General features: G+C 34.4%; 1 pseudogene; it reads left to right on the forward strand.

Moving 5' to 3' along the window:
- Nucleotides 1-6,113, forward strand: part of LOC109053911 — a 493,897-nt pseudogene extending 487,784 nt beyond the window's left edge.
- Nucleotides 6,114-12,131: the final 6,018 nt, after the last annotated feature.

Below are 12,131 nucleotides of genomic sequence, written 5' to 3' on the forward strand. Positions count from 1 at the left end.
GTTATGGTGTTCCACTCAATGGTATATATAATCGTCAGATATATATATATATATATATATATATATATATACCGAAGTCGCTAGATGATGTCATGGCATGTGCATGTGTGTATTATATATAGGTCACTGTGTATGTGCAATCATCTTATAATGTGTATTAGGATGTGGTCTATTACGGTAGATGTGTGTATGTGGCTATCATATATATCTATATATATATTATATATAGGCATTTATCTTAGATGTAGATAAGATATAATAAAGAAAGACTATATATATCAATAATATTATATATATGTGCTGTATATATAATATATATATATAGGATAGAATGCGAGGATGTATATATTATATATATGCTATATCTATATATATGATATATATATATATCTTATATATAGAATATGTATATGGTTTATGTGTAATATAATAGTTTATACCGTATGTGGTATATATGTATATAGGTATGTGTATATTATATAGTTCATATATATTATATATCTATATATAGCATATTATATCATATATACCCAATTATGTATATGTGTATGTGTGTATATATATCTATATATAACATATATATGTGTGTATATATATAGATGTATATAGCAGTCTTGAAATTATATGGAAAGGTGTATGTGTAGGCAATATATATGTCGTATGCCCCTCATCTTAACGATATATATGATAGAATAATATATATATACACTGTTATGTATATACTATATATGTATGGAGCATGTGGTGTGTACTATATATCAGTTGAATATATCCTTTATATGTGTAAAAGACATTAATGTTCTTTAAAATGAATCTCACTGACCCCAAACTTTGATGGTTTTGTTTACTTTGTTAAAAATTGCACATCTTTAGACATTCTAAAATATGCTAAATATGTATGTGTTTATATATATGTGTGTGCGTGTGTGTGTGTGTGTGTGTATATATTTCAGTGATACTTAACAAGTATTTGATTTTTCGAGCGTGCCAGTCGAGGACTGGAGATGTGCTGTTATTCCTCCCTTAATTAAGGTGTTCAACTATTTTGTTTAAAATGCCTGATTGTGCTATGTGTTTGTCAGGTCCCATCATCACACTGGAATTCTCTGGCGAGTGCTGGGGACCAGTCCATAACAAACTGTCCAAGAGAAAACTGGCGGCGTCTATGTCAGACAGCCAGCTGTGTGGTGAGATTGCAACCATGACTACTTGAGTGTGTGTGTGTGTGTGTGTGTTAAGAGAGGAGAGAGCATGGGAGCTGAAAAAATGGTCTTTCCCCTGAGCTACCATAAAAGGCCTGATTCACCATCCGTTCTGTGTCTCTCTATATTTAGAGCACTCAGAAACAGTAACACAGCACTCTGTCCCGGCAGCTAAATGTGGACCTATGACGGGTGTTTCTGACTGCACACATGACGTGGATGTTTTTTGTAACATTGTGGTTTAACAATTACATTATTGTATAAGGAAAAGTAGATGATAATTTATAAAATTATTTCCAAAAATGCTGCTTATGCTTGAGTGTGCTTTAGAGGGAGTTCTCTAGCAGTAACTGTTGTTACTGATGTTGTTATTGAAGCAGAAGAGTGCTGCAGTGATGATGATGGATTTTTGTAGGCCAGCCCAGAAATTCGCATCACTTTAATTCCCTTGACAAAAACCCAATAGGATTTCCATTGGCTTCTGGATTATTGCAGACAATAAGCTCTGTGACCAACAAATGTTTTTGATTCTTATACATTTTGTTCATCATGATAATCTTTATAAATGAACACAACTGATGAATTCTGAAGCCTAAATACAGTCACCAGGAGTAAAAAGCTAAATGTCAGCTATAAACAAGAAGTAAAAAGGTTAACGTATGATTTAAATGCTAACTTCACTAAGGTTATGTGAGTTCTTTCGGTTGTAGTGTTAAAAGGATGTTCGTTGGAGTTTGAGTTACAATAATAAGCAAGAGTGCAAGTATAAACACAACAAGACTGTGGACTCGTGAATAGATTAGTTTTTTGCAATCTTAAATTACCCCCTTTCATTTTTGAAATTAAAAATAATTATTGTTATTAGTGTGCAAGTGTGAAAGTATAAAGACATGTACATTGACACTGGTGTGGATCCAGCATTTTTATTACTGATGCCATTGTAGAAATGTTCTATTAGTCTTGATTGATTTATTCAACAAGCAAAAGTCTCTAGAATATGTGGTTTCACATTCTCATTTTTTTTTTTTTTTTTTCAAAATTTTTGTTTTTTTGTGGTGGTGGTAGCAATATGTATTAGAATTTATTTTCCATTTATGAGTTTTAGAGTTTTAAAATATAACCATTTTTTTTAGTATTATTATGTGTATAGTCTTCATCTACATAAATATATTGTAGTTTATAGTAGACAAATATGTTTATAATTATCAAAAAAGTGAGAGAGAGAGAAATGAATGAGGAGAGAGTGACCGAATGCACCTGCAGTGTTTTTTGTCTGACAGGCTGTGCTGGTGACATTGATTTCAAATGCATTCTAAATGCTCTTGTCTGAATTTCAGCGCCGTTATTATTACACACTTGTGTACCGCTAGCACCTTCTTCACACTTCTGTCATGGCTGCCAACGTATTTCAAGGACACCTTCCCTGATGCCAAGGTAAGCTGAACTACGCTCTTTCAAACAGTGTGAGAACATGATCTGTGTCAATCTGTATACTGAGATTTCTCTCCTTCTATGTGAGAAAAACAGTCTCCAGTAATTAATTTCTGTGAAGGAGAGAGAGCTGGTCTTGTTAGTATGATGCTGTTGTGGTTGAACTCCAGCAGGGGGCTCCACATCGCATCACATCAGAGTGTGTGTTTGATTCCTATTTGCAAACGTGTATATCACATGCATTGGACTCGCCTGTTGTTCATTTCCTGTTCCTGTGTATGTCTGCATGCGTGTTTCCTCAGGGTTGGGTGTTTAACGTGATCCCATGGTTTGTGGCCATCCCTTCTTCCCTGTTTAGTGGCTGCCTTTCAGACCATCTAATCAGTCAGGGTACGAAACCACACATGCTACACGAATGCACACGCTGTTTCTTGTTCAAAGATATCAGTTTTCTCATGTTCATGGCTTTTTATAGACAATTAGAAAGGCAGTGAAATATTCTCTGTTCCTTAGTGTCAACGGCCACACTCTGTAATCATTGTTCTGTCGTGACTTTGCTCTTTCCCACCAATGTTACGAGTCTGTTTGAGCTTTACGCTGTTGTAAATGTCAAGTCTACGTGATTGCAAGTGACTTATAAAACTGTTAAATGTTCCTCAGCTGCCACACTAATACTCTCGCTCTTTTCTTTGTCTTTTAAAGGTTTTGATACTGCGTCAGTTAGAAAACTCATGCAGGTATGTTTGAAATATTACAATAAACATTAATTTGATCAAAAAACAGTAGTGCTTTGGAATATTACAATATTATATTAGAATTTATTTATTTATTGCAAAGCTACATTTTCAGCATCATTACTCCAGTCTTCAGTGTCACGTGATTTGCTGCTCAAGAAACATTTCTTTTTATCATCAACAGTTGTGCTGCATAAACGTTTTGTGGAAATGGAAGTCTTTTGTAACAATAAATGTCTTCACTGTCACTTGTGATCTTTTTAATGCATCCCTGCTGTATAAAAGTATTAATATCTTTCAAAAACTGTGACTATAATATGTATTATTGTGTTTTCAGTTCTTCTCTATGGGCGTCTCCAGTGTGTTTACTCTGTTCCTGTGTGGGACCACTACCTTCCCCACAGCTGTGGCTTTTGTGTCTGCTACTATGGGCCTCACCACATTCAGCCACAGGTAATGTCACTCACTGCTTACACATGCACTGAAAACCAGTAGAGCATGGTGCTAGGTGCAAGGTCATGGCTTGATTTCCAGGTCAAAAAAAGGGTCTGCCGAATGCATGAATGTAAAAATGTGAAGATGTAACTGTGTCTCTCTAGTGGGGTTTTCAGTGAATGTTCAGGATCTCGCTCCATCCTGTGCGGGGGCTCTGTTTGTATGTTGCATTCTCTCTACTTTAACCCAAACTGTGATTGCACACTTAAAGCTAACTATCTGAGCTTTTACACCAGTGGACAATAACATTGTTTATAAAAAAAAAAAAGTGCATGCATCACTAGGAAGGTTTTTTTCACTAGGAAGGGGGCTGTCAATGGCTTTAATTGTTCATCAGCTGAAAAAAGCTGAAAGTGATTGTAGCCAGGGTTATATTAGTATCATTAGTACTTTTTTATAGTTTTTATTAATATTTTGAAATGGTTTTCATATTTTCTGTTTTATTTAAATTTTAGTTTTCTAAATTAAGTTTCTAAATTAGATTTTCATTTTTTGTGTTTTTGACGTTTAATTAATTTTTGTTTAAAAATTTTTTTTTTTTTTTTTTTGGTCAGTACTTAAACTTTTTTTTTCTAAATTTCATTATTTCTTTTTAAATATTTTATTTTCAAGTACGGTTTTTAATTTTTTAATAGTTTTAGTGAACGCTCCTCTTTCTCATTATCATTGTAGCTGCGGTGTGTAATCATTATCATTGTAGCTGCGGTGTGGACAAAGTTTTTTCAAACTTACAGATTTATTGTAATTTTACAATGAGCAATATGACTGTCCACGAATATTACCATTCTGTTTATTTTCCTTTCTTTTCTAAATCTGTAATTTTTTTTTTTTTCAGGAGTAATGAATACCTGTGGAGCATTTACAGGTAAGAATAGTATAAAACATTGATATTTTATAAATGTGAATTTAATATTAATCATTTCAAATGAAATAACAAGCACTCAATCTCAGTTTATAAGAGGATTGTTAGTGTGCTGTATGTGTTAATGCTGTTGTGTGTGTGTGTGTGTGTGTGTTTGTTAGGGGTCATCATGGTGTATTTCTCTGGGTATCTGATCGAGACCACTGGCTCCTGGGCGTCAGTTTTTGGGCTCATCACTGTAGTGAACCTGCTGGGTTTAGGAACATTTTTATGCTTTGCAGAAGCTCGCAGAGTGGACATAGATCTAGCGAAGGGCCGTTACCACAACATCCACATCTGAGAGCACAGATGACGGATTACAGGCTCTGACAGAAACCTTTCTGAAGCAGTCACTGGTTTCTTCATTACGGTTCTTTAGAGACTGTTTTATTATCTGTTTGGCTGAAGAGAATCTCGGAGAAGCTGTATGAGACCTGTTAAAGATCACTAGGAGCCACAGTATGAAGTGTGTTACTGAATATTTTGTGTTCATTCACTTCTATTTTACCCTGTAGCACTTTGTTGCTTTAATATCATCATTACTGCGACCAAAGCAGTTCAAAAACCTGCAATACACCGTCCATTTAATCAGATGAAGACCAAAAGCTCGAATTTGAGAGTCTGAGTATTGACAGTGTTTATTAAATTATTAATACCATTTGTTATGGCATTGCATGACATTTGAAAATACCTCGTCTCAGACATCTCAGCTGTTTTTCACACTCAGAGTGTGATGGAGATTACAGTTTGTTACTGCAGAATTGGAGTTTGTCCCAGTTTGAAGAGCGTTACTGTCATTAGATGAAACATGTGCTAGGTCATCTTATCATTGGCTAATCCTTTAAAGCATTTTCTTTGTCTCAGCTGTCTGCTGTTGAGAACGGTTTCGGATCTTTAAAGGATGCTTTTTTCTTTGATTTAATCATTAGAGACCTCTCGGTGGGTCATTTGCTTGGACCAAGATGTTGCACAATGAAATGAATGTATTATGGTGAGAAGCTTTATTATGTAGAGACAAGACTCTGAATATTATATCTGACTGGTAATTATTTGACCAAAAATATTTCCATTTAATTCATACAACCTGAATATTTAACCTGTAAGTGTATAATCTACCATAAATCAAAAACTAAAGCATATTTCTGGTCACAAATAGTGCAGTAAATCTATTTCTCAGAGTAAAATAAAATGTTACTGTTTAGTTACTTTAAAGAAACTGAAGGAAAAGCAAGGCCTAGGAGGCTTAGCTGTGCTTTAATGGTTCTTATTTTAGTGTGCTTTAAAACAGGCAACATATTTCTGCTTTTACTGCAGACATATTGCTAGGGAAGATCATGACAGATTTGCAAAGAAAAAAAAAGACTTGAATTATTATATAACACTGTTCTCTGCATGGAACTCAAAGATATTTTTTCCCCCAGTACATAAAATCATAAGAAATATGTACACAAAGGTTATTTGTGATTAGAATGTTACTTTATACAAGTACATAAAATCATATAGCAGTACAATGTGACTAACCAGAATAATCAAGGTTTTTCGTATATATTTTTTTATTGCTACGTGGCAAACAAGTTACCAGTAGGTTCAGTAGATTATCAGAAAACAAATGAGACCCAGCATTCATGATATGCACGCTCTTAAGGCTGTGCAATTGGGCAATTAGTTGAATTAGTTGAAAGGGGTGTGTTCAAAAAAAATAGCAGTGTGGCATTCAATCACTGAGGTCATCAATTTTGTGAAGAAACAGGTGTGAATCAGGTGGCCCCTATTTAAGGATGAAGCCAACACTTGTTGAACATGCATTTTGAAAGCTGAGGAAAATGGGTCGTTCAAGACATTGTTCAGAAGAACAGCGTACTTTGATTAAAAAGTTGATTAGAGAGGGGAAAACCTATAAAGAGGTGCTAAAAATGATAGGCTGTTCAGCTAAAATGATCTCTAATGCCTTAAAATGGAGAGCAAAAACAGAGAGAGAGACGTGGAAGAAAACGGAAGACAACCATCAAAATGGATAGAAGAATAACCAGAATGGCAAAGGCTCAGCCAATGATCACCTCCAGGATGATCAAAGACAGTCTGGAGTTACCTGTAAGTACTGTGACAGTTAGAAGACGTCTGTGTGAAGCTAATCTATTTTCAAGAATCCCCCGCAAAGTCCCTCTGTTAAAAAAAAAGGCATGTGCAGAAGAGGTTACAATTTGCCAAAGAACACATCAACTGGCCTAAAGAGAAATGGAGGAACATTTTGTGGACTGATGAGAGTAAAATTGTTCTTTTTGGGTCCAAGGGCCACAGGCAGTTTGTGAGACGACCCCCAAACTCTGAATTCAAGCCACAGTACACAGTGAAGACAGTGAAGCATGGAGGTGCAAGCATCATGATATGGGCATGTTTCTCCTACTATGGTGTTGGGCCTATTTATCGCATACCAGGGATCATGGATCAGTTTGCATATGTTAAAATACTTGAAGAGGTCATGTTGCCCTATGCTGAAGAGGACATGCCCTTGAAATGGTTGTTTCAACAAGACAATGACCCAAAACACACTAGTAAACGAGCAAAGTCTTGGTTCCAAACCATCAAAATTAATGTTATGGAGTGGCCAGCCCAATCTCCAGACCTTAATCCAATTGAGAACTTGTGGGGTGATATCAAAAATGCTGTTTCTGAAGCAAAACCAAGAAATGTGAATGAATTGTGGAATGTTGTTAAAGAATCATGGAGTGGAATAACAGCTGAGAGGTGCCACAAGTTTGGTTGACTCCATGCCACACAGATGTCAAGCAGTCTTTAAAAAACTGTGGTCATACAACTAAATATTAGTTTAGTGATTCACAGGATTGCTAAATCCCAGAAAAAAAAATGTTTGTACAAAATAGTTTTGAGTTTGTACAGTCAAAGGTAGACACTGCTATTTTTTTGAACACACCCCTTTCAACTAATTGCCCAATTGCACAGCCTTAAGAGCGTGCATATCATGAATGCTGGGTCTTGTTTGTTTTCTGAGAATCTACTGAACGTACTGGTAACTTGTTTGCCACGTAGCAATAAAAAATATACTAAAAACCTTGATTATTCTGGTTAGTCACATTGTACTGCTATTATTTTGAACAATACTGTACATACAGCTATTATTTTTGTGTGTAATATATGCAGTAGACAATATTTCAGAATACTTTTATATTTGATTTATATCTGATTTAGAGATTCGATTGAAAATGCTTTTATGATCTTTGCTTTCTTAATTCATATTGTATTTTTTTTCCTGGATTCTGATTTGTCGTGTGTTCTTGTTTGACTGATGCAGCTTTATAGAAATGCCATCTCACATAAATATTGTTCCGTTCCATTTAATGCTGGTTTAACTTGTTTTATAAAGTGTTATTGGTTTACAATAGACTGTTCTGCATAACTGAATTATGATTGTGGGGTTTGTTCCATTTGTCACAGCTGACAATTACTTGCATTGGTGTAGCGATGAAGAAATTTTGCATATTTTATTATGCTTGCATCATTCCTTATAATTATTTGACTCAAGACTAATAAACACAATAGATGATCTGTGAATTAATGCAGTGTCATAGCATCCTGAATTGAGGATGAAAGATATGTTTCACAGAAAACTGAATCAATACATACTGTGACCTTTTTTTCAAGACAGATGTCACATTAAAAAGAAATGTAAACAATGTAAATTCAGTATTCTGTATTTGTAAGCATATTTTGCTGAAATATAAAAGTATATTTTAATCAAGTGGAAAATTATTTGTGTTTTAATTTACACCTCCAACAGAGTGAGTTTTATTTACAATGTTACATACTCCTGGCAGTTTATTTATTTATTTATTTTTGGGAGATTTTTTTACAATTTTAACTTTTAAGTTTTACCCTTGTCCCAAACTGGGACAAATGTTTTAAAATATGAAAATCCATAGTTGTTTTGTATTGTGTATTTATTTATCTTATTATTTTGTAACTAGGATAATTACATCAAAGAGCAAGTCATCATTACTGTGGTGACTTTGTTCTTTTTTTTTCTTTTTTAAATATTGCCCAAAATGTTTTTAGAATAATTTTTAAATAAGTTATGACTGTTATTTAGTTGTGCCATAAATTCCACAATGACTAGATAAACTATTGGCTAACAAAATAAAAGTTAATAACTTGTTTACCAAGAAGACAACAGTGTCAGTTTAGAGCTTGAGAGGAAATCTTAGATAAAAATAAAGAAAATCAAGGTAAATAATGGAAGCCCATTAAGAAAATATAAGTAAATCATAATTATGACATTAAAAAGTAGGCCTATAGAAAGTATGAAGTAGTCAAAATGATGTTTTACTGAAAACTGAACCTATCCATATTGCTTGTAAAGCAAACTAAATTATGTATTCTGTATTTGTAAGTGTATTTTGCTAAAATATAAAAGTATGTTTTAAAGGGAAATGTTTTTGATCACACCTTCTTCAGAGTGAGCCAAGACATGTTGAAGTTGCACTGAGAGCCCACCACCAGGGGGCAGCAGAGTCCAGAAAATAGTGTGGCGTAGTAGGCCTACCTCACTTAAGGTTTATCATCATCTAACTGAGTCTGGCACAGAGATTTAAATACTGAAAAGAAGACTTTATGTGAGTTCTTGAAAGTGTGAGGTGGGCATATGTGTGCGTTTAACTGGAGTGTCATGGCTAGCACCTCCCGACTGTTTGTAGCATCATTACACCTCAGTTTCCAGTCTGGAAACTTCACCAACTGCATCCAACCATCAACTTCCACACAGTCTCTTTAGTCTACTTCAGTTCTGATCATCTACATATATTAACAGACACTTGGAGCTCATTATTCTGAGCAGTTGAAATATATGCCTGCAAGTAGCCTGTATTGGAAAGCCTAGTGCGCTAATGAATCTTTTAGAGCCATATTGCGGCAACTAGTCGTTCACACTGCTGTCGTAATTCCAGAGCTATATCAGCATGGATGGACATGCAGGTCTTCCTCTGCTTCTGTCGCTAGATATATGGGGTGGCACCATATGGCAGGTCGCTGCGTGCCATGCTGGTGAGTTGGCAATGTGTGCGTGTGCCAGGCATCCGTCACCCCTCTCACGGGACTCTCTCAGGTTACCATAGAGACAGATGGCGATGCCGCTTACCGTGGTGGTGGGATTTGGGGTGAGATTAGGGGCCTGGGGCAAAGTGGGCGACACTGTGTCACACCTGAAGATGAGAGGTGCTCCATGCGGCTCCAGGAAGGATCTGTAGGTTTAAGAGAACAGATATTTAGATTTCATGTTAGGTTCACTTTATTGTAATAATTTATCTAATATATCTACAAGTTCTCAGTACAAAACACTGTATTTTTGGAATGTGCCATTCAGTAATTCAGGTCACCGAATATTTAGTATAACCAAAAGAGCATTTAGTTACTGTTGCACCAGTATTCATTGGGTATTTCCTCACTTTGAAGCACATATTTATACCTGAGAGTACTGCAGAGAATAATGTCCCCAGGCTCTCAGAGTCTGATCCGGTTAATGTCCAGATCATTTGAGTGATGGGTGAAAACATCCAGATCTCTGCTGATGTGTAAATGCGTGTTTGTTTGTGTGTGCGTATGTGCAGACAATAGTTCACAGTGTTGCATCCTCCTGCCATAATACAGATTAAATTTTATTCTTTTATCCTTGTCACACAATGAAAATTTATAGTACAAATATTATTACAAAATAAATAAATGAATAATAAATGAATGAAAGAATGATTGAACTAGGGTTATCAGAACTATTTAAATTAAAAATGTATTGTCTGAAATTTGTTTTAGTTTTACACAAATTATGATAATTGTCATCATTTCCACAATTCTTAGCTAAGTTGACATTTTGATATATGTGTGGCAAAAATAAAGAAAAATCAAAGTAAATATATGGAAGCCCATTTCAAGAAGAAAAAAATCTTTAAGTTGACATTTTGATATATGTGTGGCAAAAATAAAGAAAAATCAAAGTAAAGTTGGAAGTATGAGATGCTAACTTAAAGGCCCAGTTTAATAGACAGGGCTTAGCCTAAGCCAGTTTTAGGCCATAGTTCAATTAGGACATTTAAGTAAATTTTATAAACATACCTTTGAAAAAAGCATTACTGGTGTGCATCTTAAGACAAAACAAAGGCACTGACATGTTTTAAGATCAGTCAGTGCAAGTTTCTTTCAGTTGAAACAGCTCAGATTTACATTTTAGTCGAGCCTTGTCTGTGAAACCAGGGGTAAAAGTTTAAAGTATGACATACTAAGAGGTTAAAAGTCCAAATTGGTCAAAAACAATTAACAAAAAGTTGAAATTATGAGATTTAAAAAAAATCATAATTATTACAAAGACGAAAATTATGAGATCAAACATATTTATGACAAACAGTAAAACATTATGACAAAAAACTATTGACAAAAGTTCGAAATTAAAAGATTAGAAATATGATATTTAAATAATTATATTTAAAGAATATTAAAAATATAAATATTTAAATAATTATATTTAAATATGTAATAATTTAAGTACACACACACGCACACACACAAATACACACACACACACACACACACACACACACACACACACACAAGAACAAAAAAACAGAAAAACAAGAATATATATATATAAACCATACATTATTTGAGATCTGTTGGAAAAGATATAGTGTGATTGAAAGGGTCACTGAGTTCAGAAAAAAAGACTGAATAAATACTTGAATCCTCCAGTGTTTTGTATATGGGAAGGTCTTATGCTTAAAACGCTTGCATTGCTCCATACAGTTGAAGTGGGGAGAAATAAGGCTATACATGGGTTTTATTTCACATGTGTACACGTGTTTACTATAAGGTTAGTGTTTTTTTTATCATGTTTACACATATTTACAATTATATTAGCTTTTTTTTAAATTGTGTATAAATAAATAACTGGTGAGAGATTATGAAGATGTTTAGCATAGACATTTAACAGTAATTTAAAATCTATTGTCAATCTAATCTTAAAAATATAAATGATTCTAAGATGAAATCTTAATTTCTCCTATTACTAATCTTTTTAATTAGTTTGATTAAGTGTATTTAATCAACATCAAACCTGAGGTAGGGTACTGTATGTTTTCAGGATATTATTGAATTTAACACAGCTGGTTGTGACATGCCATAATATCACAGCTTTTACATATCTTAAGGATCGTGGCAAAGCCCTTAATTAACTCACGCGGGAAGTGACAGAGAAACAGCCCCCTGCGTGCATTATTGGTTTTCGTCGCAATGGAGGAGTAAAGAGCCTGTCAAAGGAGCGGGAGATGTGCCTGAGCGAAATAGTGCCGTTAATTACTAATTAACTTCAAG

The sequence above is a fragment of the Cyprinus carpio genome, chromosome B23, assembly GCF_018340385.1.
Source record: "Cyprinus carpio isolate SPL01 chromosome B23, ASM1834038v1, whole genome shotgun sequence".
Classification (NCBI taxonomy): Eukaryota; Metazoa; Chordata; class Actinopteri; order Cypriniformes; family Cyprinidae; genus Cyprinus; species Cyprinus carpio.